The 15,681-nt window shown below is 41.3% G+C and overlaps 1 protein-coding gene across 1 annotated transcript in view; it reads left to right on the forward strand.

Moving 5' to 3' along the window:
• LOC144762663 (uncharacterized) overlaps positions 1-15,681 on the forward strand; it is a 192,607-nt gene that overhangs the window by 161,719 nt on the left and 15,207 nt on the right. The window contains exon 4 of the transcript XR_013596122.1: positions 14,223-14,426. The gene's annotated coding sequence lies outside the window, so the exon portion shown is untranslated. The remainder of the gene's footprint in view (positions 1-14,222; positions 14,427-15,681) is intronic.

Genomic DNA, 15,681 nt, shown 5'->3' on the forward strand with positions numbered 1-15,681 from the left:
TTGTTGTCTCTGTAGCTGCACAGTAAGTCAGCCAACTGGCTCTTGCACTCCACTTCTTAGTCCTGGGTGCAAGTGGGAGCAGGTTCTGTCCTTCAGGTCTCACCACAGGTTTTAATTTCGCGGCCTAGTCTTCTGTTCTTCTACAGGTCCAAAGAGATTTCTCATGAACTGTGGGTGAGGTCTCGGCTTTATAGGTATCACTAGTCAGTGTGTGGGGATGCCTACTACACACTCCAACCAATGAGAAAAAACGTTTGTGGAGCACCTCTTTCCAGTTTTTGCAGCACATTCTGTTTTCCTTACTGCAAACTAGAACACAGTGCACTATTCTGAAACAACTATTCTGAAGCAAATCCAACATGGGAGAATCTTTCTGCCACTGAAGGAAGCTTGTTTTTAGGGAAATGAACAGCAACCAACCTCTTCCGCTACACCAAATTGGTTCTGTAACCAGCTTCCCCTCCTATTGGCCTATTGCCAAATGGCTGACAGAATAAAGGGCTTCTCTTCTTTGGGACTCTCTTTCCATTTAGTTGTGAATGAGCTGACATTTTCCTGGGCCTTTGCAAGTTAATGACATTCTTGATATTTGTCACATGCCTCACACACAGGTATTCCTGTTAAAGGGCTTACGTGTTTTTTCCTGTTCAAGGATTAGTTTTCACACCTGATTAGGAGGAAGCATTGGTAGGGCCAACTCCTTCCAGTTTAATGCTAACTAACTCACTAGATGCACTTTCAGGCAAGTAAAGTGCAACTTTTTAAAAGTCACTTTAATATTAACTAAATATCAGCCCGCCAATTGTGTTTTTATAAATATTAAAAATACTGGAATTCTTCAAGTTGCTTGTCCCAAATCAGAGACAGAAGTTTTATGAACTAGTTCTTATCATAGGACATCTACAGCCCTTTCAGTGAAAATAGTTTTTGAGGGCTAAATGCCATCAATAAATTCCTGCATGTTCCACTTTTACATTCTAGGCACCCTACCTTGTGAGCTACGAGGCATAACTGGAGGTGACATTTAACGTTTAAAAGTAGGGTAAAAGTATTATTCTGACAGGTTTGCCTACGTGCTTAAAAGCTACAGGAATACAGAGGTAGGGCTAAGCCATGCTTGCTTGTCAGCCTAGTGAGTGGCATAACATGGGCAGCAGTCCATACGAAACTGTTTTCTTTTCTATGGTGTTGGTTTATTTTTTTACCATATTCTATGGCCTTGCTGAGAAGTTAAACATGCCTATTAGGAGTTAGGCAATTTTACCATGTTTTAGGGCCTAGACACTGGGGCCTAGACAGCAGTGCCCAGTGTGCAGAGTTCAAAATGCAACAATAGCAGTCAGCAGAAAATAGATATGACCACACAAAGAGAAGCACTTTCTCCTACTTATGAACTTTGTCTACCCATAAGTTAAAATCACCCACCATTATAGATTATTTGAGATGGGGACTTTGTCTGTAAGGTCCGAAATGAGACTTCAACTAGGAAGGTTGTTGCATTGTTTTCTTCTTTGTGGTACACTATAAAAAACCAGAATCAATTTGGGTTTTGACATGTGCACTGGAAATTGTTCATGAGAGCAGTAGGATGTGTCTTTGATGATATCTCCCGAAAGTGAGAGTGACACTGTGGAATAGTTTACAATAAAACACAGAGAAATTGCTGCAAGAGTGAGTACTTTGAACCCATTGGTTAGGAAGTGGCCAGGAGGTTCCTCCACCAACAAGCTAGCATTTGGCATACATGTGGCACCTCCAGTACCCTTGTCAGAACACCCATGGACCTGTAGAATACAGAAGTAGGACTGCATCTCCTGTTGTGACTTGTGAGGAGAACGATAAAGGCTGGACTTGCTCCCACGTGTATCCAGGGCTGAGAAGTGGACTATAAGGGTCATTTGGCTGACCTCCTGTTAATCTACAGAGACATAAAAGCTGCAGGAAGCCCACATTCCTGAAGAGCCTGTCCAACCAACAACAACTGGACCTGCCCTGAACCCTGCAGGTGACTTCATTTGGAGTAAATCCTGACTTCTAAGTTGTGTGTTTAATGTATTGTTGCCGTTAGATAAGGGTAAGTGTACTCCTCCTGCCTAACCTTAAAAGCTGGAAGGAATTACAGATCCCCTTTGAGGAAGAGGCAAGTCCAGAGGATAAAGGAGAATGGGACAACCTGTCTATTTAATCGTGCTTCATCCAGGGCTGGAGGTGAAGAAGGCTCTGCCAACCCATCTGAACTGGCCCTCTGCCAGTTGGAGCTCAGTGACAGACAGTCCTAAAGGGAGCTGCAGGCTAAAGGCCTACAGCCTTCACCTTGAATTAAAGGAAACTAGAATGGCTAGTATGTTGTACATCTGTCTGGGTGTTATGTTTGCATATTATCTGCAGCAAGCAAGATACATTATGCACTTGACTAGTCTTGTAGTGATGAGAGAAAGAAAGAAATTTAACTCGTGTTGTAAACAAGCTGTCTGGGCTTTGACTATACTTAGCCCTGATAAACCCTTTTGGGATAGCTTGTTTTGCATACTAGACATGGAACACCAGTTTAAACTGGTTTGTTTCCACAAGGATATCCACATTCATGGTTGAATGAGATCAAAGTTTGGTCAAATCTTGAAAGTTCATTGGAATAATTGACTATAATATCTTTGGAGTGACGAAGGGCAAAGTAGGGTAAGCTAAACCAATACCAACCGCTGGTTATTGAAGGCACGCAACCCACTTCCTCCTACCTTTAGGGCCTCATGAAATCATTGTTACATCTGCCTATAATAGAAGTAAATTTACAACCGGTTTCAAGTTCTGAATGTATATTTTAAAGTTATTTCAACTTTGGAACACCAGCAGCCCTTCCCTTTTAGAAGAGTTACTCACACTTGGTGCCTGATTACAAGTTTGGCAGTCCAACTGCCCGAACGCTTGCGGTGAGGCTGCATTAGTCTTGCAGCAGTGGGGAATGGTTTTCCATATATATCGATGTCTGTGTGAGCATTTTGACTGCATATGTGTTGAATGCGCACATATGCATGATACATGTGGAAAAATGCCACGTACCCATTGCCGGACTCAGGCCCAAATGTGGTTGGTCAAGGCAATGTGTATATGATACAAAAAGGACCTACCTGGAGATCGCCGCAAACAAGGTCATATTTCTCGGGATGAAGATGCTGCTGTGAAGGGAGGACCTGGAGAAAGGGATCCACGGTGAACTCTGGCTGGAAGAACAGGAAAGGGGTGAATATGCACCCTAAATCCTTCTTTTTTTGCCAACCTGAAGACGGTTGTCGAACCACCGCGGTCGGCTCGTCGGAAAGCCAACTCCTAATACGGACAGCGGTGAGACTCCTCAGTAACGCACTATGGCAGCTGCTTTCCCCCGACCGTGACCCTGGCGGTTGGTGGTGTGCTGATGGTGTCGACAGTTCGACCATGATCTTTGCAAAGGCAATTTGATAATCTCGTAATACCGTGCCAGAACACCAAGATCACCACGGTTGGACCGCAACTTGTGGCACAGCGTTTCATGGACCACCAAACTCGTATAAGGCCCTTGCACCATTCTAGTGTAATTTCATCTGTCAGGAAACCCTTCAATAGGAGTAAATTGGCATTTTGCAGAGTTCAATCTTTTACAGTGAATGATGCTGTTTTCACATTGTTTTACAAATCCAGGTCATAGTGAGGCAAAACTGTTGTCTAAAGTCAGAGCCATTACTTCTGGTAACTTGCATGATGCATTCAGAACAACTAAGTATATTGATTTGTATCCATATTTATGTATGAATTTGACCCAAGCTTTCTTTAAAGAATCTTTCTCCCACCTGAAGAAAATGTATGAACGTATAAACACATAGTCATTTGTTTCTAAGGATCTGAACATGAAAGGATCAAGCGGTTCCACTGGGAGCTCTCTTATTACTGTCCCTTTTGCTTTGGGGGTTTATTATATTTTCGGACCAAACATGTTTCACTTAATGTGCTTTGTGTTTTTTGCTAAATCTTCATTATTTTTCACTTTTATTATCCAATTCTAAAAAGGATTTTTTTGAAAGTGTAGGAAACTAGTTCAGCTTATTTAACCCCCTTGTATTTTTCATCTTCCTTCTATCTGGTTTTGGACTTTTACTTTGAGTGAGTGAGTAACTTGTACCACAAACGCAGTCGCTTTTATGATAACTACTACCTAAAACACTTGGAAAATTGTCATATTCCCCTGGGTCAGCTCCTAAGCAGATTCAAGGACTTTGCCCTCCATACTGGGCCATGTTAAATACTTTGTTGGCCAGCATGAGTATCAAAGACTTCAACACACAATAGAGCCATTAGCAGTGCTTGACGAAGTTTCTGGGAAAGGAAGGGGTGGCAAGAAAGCCTGCAGGTGCTAATTAACTCTTCACAGTGCACCTGGATTAGGCAAGCCAAGCTTACCTAAAGAAATTAAATGAGAAAGGCCAGACCTCTGGAGCCAAACACATGAGGGGTTCTCCTTTTAAGTTTTGGTGGAGAGGGATCAGACAGCTTTGTCAGTTGAGGTCAGGGCTGAGGATCCCAAGAAAGGTATTTCCTTAGATCATTTCAAGCCGCCAAGTTGCAATGTCCCAGAATGTTGTGCTGGAGGTTTAGAACAAGGGTGAGGTAATGATGTCTCGCCCTAAGATTGTGCTGAGGTGCCTACCTTCAAGTACTTTCCACCCCCATTTGAAAACCTCTTCACAAGGTGGAGACAGTTGAGAACTCACTGGACCTGGGAGTGACGACGACGGAGGAATTCCTAACTAGAAGGAGAAGCCACCAACATCCACTGCAAGAAAGGACTTGAGGATGTTGACTCCAACTGGCATGCAGGGACTGTGAGTGTTTCTTCAGGGTCAGTGACACTGACCTCCTCATGCCCTCTGAGTATTAGTATAGGGATGGACCTGCGTAGGGGGACTTTGAAGAGTTCCCCTGGATCTTTTGTGGACTGGTCCTGTATCTGGGTGACCCCCTCCACCCTCCCCCATCAGGACAAAGGGCCCACTGACCTCGCAGCTTGCCCACAGGTGCCCTGCAAGAAGGCCAGAGCCAGGGATTCTAGGCAGTGTGGCAGGCAGGGTACTCTGCTGGTGGGCTGCAGAGGGATATATGAAGATGCTTGCAGGCAGAGGCAGCTACCAGAATCCTAAACAAAGGACAGGTTCATTAAGAGCAGACTGAAATGTAGGCTCCAATAAGATAGTAACGCTTAGAGGCAGGGTGGCCTGAAGATTAAGCTTCTGACCACCATGAGCAAAATTATCTAACATTTTTTAAATTGGCTCAACATGACAGGATGCAGTAGCACACGACATTTGGTTTCTGCTGGTACCAGGCATGAAAGTGGAGCTAGTAGCGCTCCACTACAAATTGTTCAAATTTCCCTAATGAGTACCAAGCCCCCAAGGGTTGGTGCATGCAAACTTCAGTAATATTTTTAATGGGGAGGGAGTCTGTGGAGACCTATCCCAGGAAACATCCTTGGCCCTGGGGGAATACCCCATGCACCTGTGCTACCATCTACCCAGGACAGAAGAGGGCCCTGGAATATGAGGGGTGCTCCACCTGCCATTTGTGCCTACATCTTTGGGAGCAGACACACCCCACACCAAGTCTATAGCACTGGGAACAGCATGGGTTAGAAGCACAATGGATCCTGCTCCCACTTACGTTGACACCTGTGGGCAGGAGCACAGACGATGGAGCTGGCTCCCATTTGGCGAGCTGCAGAGGCTGCGGATGCCTTGGGGCTTTACCCGTGATTCACAACTATATGTGCATGTGGGTGCCCAAGCTGGCACGGGCACCCAGTAATGAAAGGGACAATACCACCCATTATCTATGCTTGCATTAGGGCGGGGGATTGACCCTTAAACTCCTGTGCCTCGATCAGCTGCAAGAGCTCACCAGTGGAGTGGTGTGGCTCACTGGTTAGAGGGGGCAGACCCGTAAGCAGAGAACGGCCCGGGACCAGGGTTCAATTCCAGACGCGGCAGGGTCGTGGACCAGGGTCTAAACGGACTCGATAATTCTCGCCTCAGTGCCTACTCTAACCAGGGAACACACTCGGCAACTCTGGGCATTAAGCTTGCCTCATCTCTACAACGGCCCCCCACAGACGCCGGGGATGCCTGGTTTCACCTTGGAGATACCCAGAAAGGGACCATCTCACAGGGAAAACCAGGACGGGTTCCCCAGCGGTCTTCAGCGCCAGGATACTCCTTGGAGTCGCAGTGCGCTTTACAAGTACACCCACATTTACATTTACATTTACATAAGGACCTCAGACTGGCTCCATAATTTGCATATTGGTGCTGGTGGTGCTCCGAGAAGGGCAAGGCCATCACCAACGAGCAAACAGGTGTTTGTACAGCTGGGAGCACAAAAGCCTCCACGATATTCCCACCCTCTACTTATACCCAAAAGGTTACCCGATCCACCCATAGGGGATATATTGATGCTTCCAGGAGAAGTTTTGTATTGATAAAACACACTTGGACCTCAAGCTGTTCGTCAAACACTTTGAATTGCAAAAAGCAGCATGGTAAAAGAGAGATTCTTGAATACATTTTATTGAAAGTATCATACTTTATTGACAGTGATGTTATTGACAATGAAAAAATATGTCTTCAGAAATGCTGGTACCATCTATATAGATTTCAGAGGTGCTACACTGTTTGGTTATAACATATTTTGCTGTTATCAATATGGTGATACTCTGGTAAAGCCAGTAGGCCTGCCTTTTAGTTGTGACAACCTCTTATATTGCGTCTAATATGGGTAGGGGCATTGTAATTATAGGATTCATGGCTTGTTGAGGTTGCAACTTGTTCTGAGGGTGTCAACAGAGGTATGTCCATCTGCCTATTTTAGATATTTGTAGTATTTAGTACTGTGTGTAATACGTTTCTTTTTGTAAGAAAAAGCACTGACTGGGCAATGATTTATTTAGTGCATTGTCACTAACCAGCGAACTGAGGGTACAAGCCCACAGCACTTCCGAGACTAGGGCTCTGCTTTGCTTACCTGAGAGAGTCCAGTTCTACAGTGGGGTACTTGATACCCAGTATAGGGAAGGTTGTGGACGTATTGTGAAGGACTGACGTCCGTTGCCACTAAAAACCCAGTTCCTTTCATTAAGCAAACTATTTTCTTTGATTTGTTGGTCCAATGGGCATTTATTGTTTCAGTGCATTTCAGAGAGTGAAATAATCTTTATCAGGTATTCCTCCATTATACCAATTTTATAGGTAAAATTGGTTCTGAAATCGAAAGTAGTTGCAGTACAATATAAGATTTAGTTTCAGTAAAATACTTTGCTTTCAGATGTTGTAAAGGAATCCATTCTACAGTCTCAGTGACATCCTTTAGGGGAATCAAAGTATTAACTGTTTACATTTAATGTGAATAGAATTGTACTTATTGGTTAAATTGTAATTCGGCTTAGTTGTCTCAGAAAGTCACTTGTGGCTGCCAAATATATTCTGAAATGAATAGGTATCTGCTAGAGAAGTTCATTAAGGTACTATCCCATTAGTTGTAGTAAGGTGTTTATTCCTGCAATTGTATATGTTTCTGGGGAGTTTACGTAAGGTTTTATGTATTTAGGTCACTAAGTAGGATACTGGTATTATCGTATTTTCATTCCATTCTAAGTGCCCTTTTTAAAATGAAAAATGGAAATTTACTATTTTTTGTGTGACTATTTTAGTTACTACCCAGGCCTCGGAAAATCATACAAATGTTACTAGACCTGCAGTTCTAGTGACTTGAATAATTTACTTGACCTAACTTTGATGTACTTGACACATAGGAATGTTTCTCAGTTCATGTATTAAAATTAACTTTTAATAAATTTAATACAGAAACATGATTGGGCAGCACACTGTTATTTACAAACAGCACATTTTCCATTGCAGTGGCCACATCCTTTCTTACTAAAATGCAGTTTTACTGATAAAACTATATATGGTATAACAATAGTCTGCAGAAATTGGGTTTCTGCAAACAGTTAACATTTGCACATTACCAAGTAAAGAGTTCTGATAAGTTTTCATCCTATTAAAAACTTGTTTTCATCACACAGAACTGCGAAAATACCTCTTGAAATGTTTGTAAGGTTCATTTACAAGCTATTTAAATGTTGTGGGTTAGAAAAGAAACCTGACATCCTATCGCCTTTCATTTCATACTCTTTGTACATCACCATTGCCAGACAGTTCACTTTACAAAATCTTCTAACTTTTCTGCTTATTTTATCTTGGAGGTTGTGTTTAATTTTCTTTCCCTGACTGCAACTTGTAAGACATGAGCTGAAATTTGACCTCTGTTTCTAGATCCAGAGCAAAATACAGTTCTCAAACAAAACAAAAATTACTACCCTTTAGAAATGTACAACAGGTGTTCCTGCTACTGTAGAAATACGATACTTGAGCACATTTACAATGTTTAACTTTTTTTGTTTGTTTTTCAATGGAGAAAACATTTCTCTCTCTGAAGAAACTCGTTCCCATATACCCCTGCTAATTTTGTGGATGATACATCTCTCTTCCCAGTGTGTGAAGATATTCATTTCTTTGCATGTTCCTGCCCTGAAACATCCCCAACACTCATTTGTGAGTAGATTTAATAAACATACATTTTAGGTTTGAAAAATTCTATTTAGAGATGCAAATGCATATTTTGCGCATCACAAACTTCAGTTTGCAGTTATGAATGATATTATTTGCACAATTATTTGGTTTTGTGAATCAGGCCACACGTGCTATTAACGGTCAGAGCCATTATGTCTGGTGACTCTGTCTTTTACAAAAATAGAGATCTTATAGCTTGACCGCAGCAGGAGCTGTGTATATTAAAGGGCACATTAGGATAACGGGCGGATTGCCACCGCCCGTATGGCGGTAGCGATCCGCCCGCCAAAAACCTCCGCCCGCTACCAATTTCCACCTGCCATATTACCATGGTGGGGGGGACCCCGGCAGACGGGAAGACTGTCCACCGGTTTTCCGATGGTAGGCAATCCTCCCGATTGCCTACCGGGCGGAAAATCAGTTTATATGGTGACGGTGTCTGTTAGACACCGCCAGCCATATTACTATGAGGGCATTAGCATGCCTTTCCGTAGCGGCAAGGCATGCGGGAATTGCTTGTGGGGGCACGTTGCAGGCCCCCAGAGAATCTGTGGGGTGGGGGTTGCACATGGGGGGATACCTATGGTACCCGCCTGCAGTTCCATGCACAACATGCCTTCCTGGCATTGTGGCGGGTGGTGCTGAGTGCACCGCCCGCCACAATGTTAGGAATGCAGAATGCGCTCGCCACTGTGGCGGGCGCATCCTGATGGCACCCACTGGACCCCCAGCCATATGGCAGGTGGACCCTTTTTACGACTTTTATCCGCCCGCCATCCTAATGTGCCCCTAAGTTCCTTGGGATGGTCTTTGAAATAGCCATGGGGTCTCCGTCAGCTTTGTCAAAAACTAAAGGCACCTTCAGAGCAGCTGTGCTGCGGTATATAGGGAATTTTCACTCTTGGAGCACAAACACACACTTTTATTGTTAAATCTTAAATTACCTTACACCCAATTCATAGTTGTGCTTGCAGGGGTTAGATTGTCGTGGTCATTCTAAAACCAGTTTCTTAAAACTGTGTGGTTTTATTATCAACATGCCACAGAATTAACTGTCATCTAAGCTAATGATGAACTAGCCCCATTAATCCAGTTGTAAAGGAAAACGGTGGTGTATTAAACCCATGTTATTTTTAAGGTATCATACAACAATTTCTCACAGAGGAACATTCAAATAATTAATTCATTATGGATAACTTAATTATAATAAAAAAGGACCATATGACACCAGAAATTGATCACATGTATATATTTTCAAAAATATTTGACGAGCTTGAGATCAGCATCAAAACTTAATTGCAGACTGTGTATTGCATGGATAGTGAACACAAAGTACTCGTGTAGGGAACGACGCAGGTGAAATGTGGATCTAAATGAAAAAGCACGGAATGGAAATTAGTCACTAGATATTATGCTTGAATATTAATTGATCCAATGTATGTTTACAAAATCATGTCATAAATCAAAATCCATAAATCGGCTGATGTTTGTTGACAGTATTTCGACGTTCATTAATTTGAGGTCCTAATCGGGACAATATGTATACATACAAAATTGATTGCTGCCTAAAGAATATAGAAAGATGGAGATCTGAAAGTAAGGCCAGAATAAAACTGGACACATCAGTGTAAAAAAACATTGGCCATGTTGGTGGTGCCCTTAGGATCTTCAGGATACCTGCAGGATAAGTAGAGAAGACAAGGTTACAATTAGCTGGGGAATGTGCCAAGTAACAAACAAAGGGCACTTGAATATTCTATGAAGGAGTAAATAATACAGTAGTACATAGGAGTACATAATACACTCATGGTCAGTGTGGGACAGATAAGTGTGCCAGGGGCAGGGGCCAATTATAGATTAGCCAGCATATGGGAAGGAAAAGTCATTCACCATGGTGGGTAAGGGCAGGTCAAAATCGTAGCGTAAGCAGAACTGCTACGAACAAGATTCTATGTGCCAAGGGTGCCAACGGGTCACTCTGCGGATTGCCAATATTAGTGTAAAAGGAGAAAAACAACAATGGCTGCTCTAAAATAAAGCACCCATCTTCATACAGATGGGATAAGCACTCACCAATGGTGAGTGTAACGTCCTAAGTTGGAGGAATCCGCAGGTTGTTTGCAATTGGAACCTTGGGGAGGGGCAGAGCCCAACCGGACTCACCCATCCCCTCCATGGAGGTTGACTTTTCCACCTCGTATGCCAACTAATTCATAATTGGCCCCTCGCCCTGGCACTCTGATCTGATCCACATTGACTGTGAGTGCATTCTTTGCCCCTTCATGGAGTAACCGAGGGTGCTTTGTCTCTTTCCTGGCACATTCCCTGGCTAATTGTAGCTTTGTCTTCTCTACTTATCCTGCAGGTTTCTTGGAGATCCTTCAGGTGCCGCAGACATGGCCTGCATTTTTTACACTTGTTGATCCAGTTTCATTTTGGCCTTTCTTTTAAATGTCTCTCCTTATTCTTTAGGCAGCAATAATTTTTTTATGTGTACACATTGTCCTGATGATGACCTCAAATTAATGAAAGTTGAAACTCCGTCGACTCACGTCAGCGGATTTTTGTTTATGGTATGATTTTGTGAATAAAATATTGGATCAATTGATATTCATGTATAATATCAAGTGACTCATTTCAATTTGCTGCTTTTTCATTTATATAAAGGTTTCACCTGCGCGGGTCACTATCCCTTCATGATCACTATGGGGCTTATTAAGATGGCAGTTGGAAAGCCTCTGACCTTTGCCATAGTCAGTTTCAATTCTGACCGGCTGATTATGAATCAGACGGTCGTAATTGAAACCGGCCAGTCATTCCAGCTGGCTTCTGACGAGCTCAATGAGTCCATCGGCCAGTCAGCGGCCGGCACGTAATCCTAAGGGGGGCCTTTTGCGCCCTTGGGATTATGATCCATAGTTCCCCGCAGGGCTTCTATGCCAGCCTTTCCGACATTGAAACCCTGTTGGAAAGCGTGTTTGGGGGCCCTTAGAAGAGCCCCCTTGTGTGGGCTACCTCCGGTTGGGGGTCGCGGGGTCACATTAATCTCTGCAACCTGTGCCAATAGGTGCAGGGATTAACACCACCTCCCATTTTCCTATGGGAGCATGTACTACGGCTGGGTTAGAGCCGTAACACCTGCTCCCTTAGGGAAATGTCAGAATGCGGCCGAACAGTGTTCGGTTGCATCCTAATCATGCGGTTGGGACTGCCGACCGGAGGTTGGTCGGTCCCGTTTACGAGACATCATAATGGGCCCCTCTTTATTTACGTTTTGATGCTGCTTTCAAGCTTTTGTCAAAAATTTAGAAAATGTATTCATATGAGCAATTTCAGGTGCCAAATGTTCCTTTTTCATTATAATTTAGTTATCCATAATGAACTAATTGTTTTAATGTTACCCTGTGGGACATTGTTGTATGATACTATATCGCTACCAGGTTTCAACTGGGTTTTCAGGTGTCCTTCTTTGCATTAGGGTTATTTTTAAACCAGCACGTTAGGACACAGTGAGAAATGATTCACTTTTCCTCAGCTGTTGTCAATTATTTTTATAACATAGTCCAACTAAACCCATTATATTTTCTACAGGTATGCTTTTATCTTATTGGCATGTTATCTGCAGTTCATCCATGTTTTCATCATTAAATTATGAGCATCTTTAGTTAAAGTAGTGTGCAATGTAGTTGTGCCTGATTGTGTAATTTGTCTGTGCTCTCATTCTGGACTGAATTTTGAAATCAGACCCTGTTGATGGTTTGTGCTTTGTCCGCTTGACTGATGATCCCCCTTTGAACAAGGAGTTTTCTTTTGGCCCACTTGGCTGAACGTTGTGCTGAAAGTGATCAGGCATAAAATTATCAGAATTGTATCTCCTTTTATGTGTTATAAAGTAGCTAGTTGAGGGTCTGGTTACAACCTGTTAATAATTATCTGCCTAAAACTAAAACATAAGCTTTTAGACAACTTTTGAGTAATATATGTGAGTGTTACCTTTCCGATTATGATGGTAGAGATACTGATTTTAAATGTAGCTGCAGAAAATATATGCTTCTATGAGTTACCTCAGGCGAAGAGGGGGTATTCTGAAACCCTTTGTATAAATTGAAATGCCCTCTAAAAAGTCGTTGAACAAAGTGCTCTTGTGGGGTGTAATTCATGAAAGAAAAAAAGCATAAAAGCACAGGCGGGTATTTACTTCTCGGCCTGAATGCACTTTTATAGAGGTTTTTTTTTCAGTTCCCCATTTCCAGATGTACACCAGAAACCAGGCTAAGGTTTCCAGGTATGCTAGTGGGAATGTAATCTTGATATCTCAGTTGTCCTCCTATTCATCCTGTGAATAAATGTAACTAGTGTATATCTCATCACCGGGGTATGGGAGCCCAATGTGCAAATGTATGTTTTTTTTGGGTTTTTTTTATTCACCGGAAAAATATTTTCTTCTGTGGAGAAATCCCTTCCCCTACTCCTCCATCAAATTGAGGGTCTTCTGTTCCCCTTCTCGTCCTGGAAGAGGAATTGCTCTTGTCCTTTGATGTAGTAACTTTCCAGCCCTTTTCAGGGGAGAAGAATTCACATAAGAGAATGTAAATGCCCACAAAAGGACGCTGTGGATGTTTACAAACTAAACAAGCAAACCACTAAGCCCACTTACCAACCATTGCATAGCATTTACTACAGTGGATTTCTACAAAGAAATCTGTAGTAGTAAACACATTTACGCCTGTTAGGAATACTTTATGAATTTCCGACAGACATAAATGCAGTATTTTACTGGTACGTTCCTTTGTGAATAGGGTCCACTATTTTCATGTCTTAGTTTTTATTGTGAATACTATAAGGACATTTATATGAGAGATGATTGCTCTACTGAATGGGAATACACCTTTGTTGAATACTTTGAACGACTGGAGTGGTCACATTATTCGGAATAGTGCAAGAATATCAAAATAGATCAGCATTATGCATTTGTATTTAAAGATTTCTGCCAGCTTTTTGCATGTACACCTGATTCACACATTTTTTCTACAGCCATCTCATCTTTATGTTACTACTCGGGAGCCAGTTCACACACTCTCCCTATTGCTTAATTACCTAACTATAACTCACAATATCTATTTGAAATCAATAATATACAGTGTAAGGATTTTCAGAGCCCCATGGGAAATGTTATTATGCAATTTGGGGGCTCCCCTTCCACTGGAAACAAAATAATTTGTTAAATTATATTTTCCAAAGCAGTGCTCTCTTGTGCCATCTTTATTGTATGTTAGTATGCTTACTATATTGCCAAGCAAAATATTGCTATTAGCACTAATACCATGAGATAGTTGTTTACAACAAGTTGTAGTTTCTCCTAATTTGGATTTTACAAACGTGCATGTTTGTTTGCCATATACCCATGTCCATAAACCCATGAGTTTCATTATTTGATTTTCAGTATGTCCCACTATCATGCCGTTGTTATGGTGGTTTAATTTTCCCAACTTTATTTGGGCTTGTTTTAAAAATGTGTATGACTTCATTCCATCAATCCATTAGTCATTTTATTTCATTATTTATCATCAGCCCGTCTCCGTTTCAATGATATGGACTCTAGCACTGTTAAATCGGTGTATTGCACGGTTCATCTGCTCACTGACTGCTCAGGCTTTCAAGCAAACACATCACTCCTGCTCCTCTCTCTGAGCACCTGCAACTGAAACAGCACTCTCTCAGCCCTACTCCGACTTGTGCAAAAATGAAGCAAAGAAATGAAATTACAAGCTGGAGGTGAGCACTATGTTTGGTTAGTTACTTATTGTAGTACTTAGTCTGATTAATTTCTCTCCTTGCATGTGAAGTGTATTGAGATTCTTTATCTACAATACGTTTCACATAACCTCTTTATCATGCATTAGCTTTCTGTGACTTTTTATATTGCACTGCTTGTGGTTAACAATTTCCCTCCACATAACACCTGTATGTAGAATTTCCATTGAATATTTCTTAGTCATACACTTGCTCCTCTCTTTTGAAATTCTAGTAGTATGAGCTCACAAAAGCAATTACATCATTAAGACATATTGGATCTCTTTTCTGATACTAGCTGAGAAAGGAAGTACCTGTTTCATTAGTTTAGGGTATATTTGAATGGCCTATAAAGCTTTTTTCACAGCGAGGCTCATATTCAATCAACATCAGATGCTCCAGTTTCAACAATTAAGCCAATTATTATGTCAGGGAGTAAATATTAGACTATTTGCATGATGGCAATTCAGGGATGACTTGACGTTCAGGGTCTGATTCACAAGGGTAACGGGTGTAAGTTACTACTAAAAAAACAAAAAAGAGCACGAAGTCCAGCCCTGCAGCTGGCCAACCATTATAACTGCAACGACCTACTATAGAAAATAATGGAAGTTTGGACTTAAAATAAAACCCTATAGAAAATAATGTTAAAGCACATTATTATTCTTTTCTTTAGTTAGGAATTTATTTTTGAATTTAAACTTCAAAAATATAATTTTTAATTAATGTGTTTCCAATAATTAAAGTTGTGAGTCAAAATTAATTAAATCATTTTCTAGCTTTTTGCATTTGTTTTCCGTCTCAAGTAAATATATTAAATTATTTACATTAATATTGAACATAAAAATATGCAAAAGAGGTAATTTCAAGTCAAATACATTTTTTAAATGTGTCCCCATACGTTGCCATGGGTGGACTCTGCATCTGGGGCACAGATTTCCAAGTGGTAAAATATGGAGAAAAATAAAAAGATTATTTAACTAAAACAAATATTAAAAATATGTTTTCTATTAAATAGTAATGTAAATTCCATGTAGATCTTTATTTCTTGTGTACAAAAAGATTGGAAAATGATGCATCCCTATTAAATTTGTTAAATGATTTCCAGCTAAAATACAAGTGTTTACTGTGCCTTAATAATTATTAAGTGGTGTATAGAATTAATGAAAATGTATGTAATTATTTTTTACTAAATGTATTGTTACATTTCTTTTTTCAAAATCAAAATGTTATTCAA

The sequence above is a fragment of the Lissotriton helveticus genome, chromosome 6 (assembly GCF_964261635.1).
Source record: "Lissotriton helveticus chromosome 6, aLisHel1.1, whole genome shotgun sequence".
In the NCBI taxonomy this organism is placed as follows: Eukaryota; Metazoa; Chordata; class Amphibia; order Caudata; family Salamandridae; genus Lissotriton; species Lissotriton helveticus.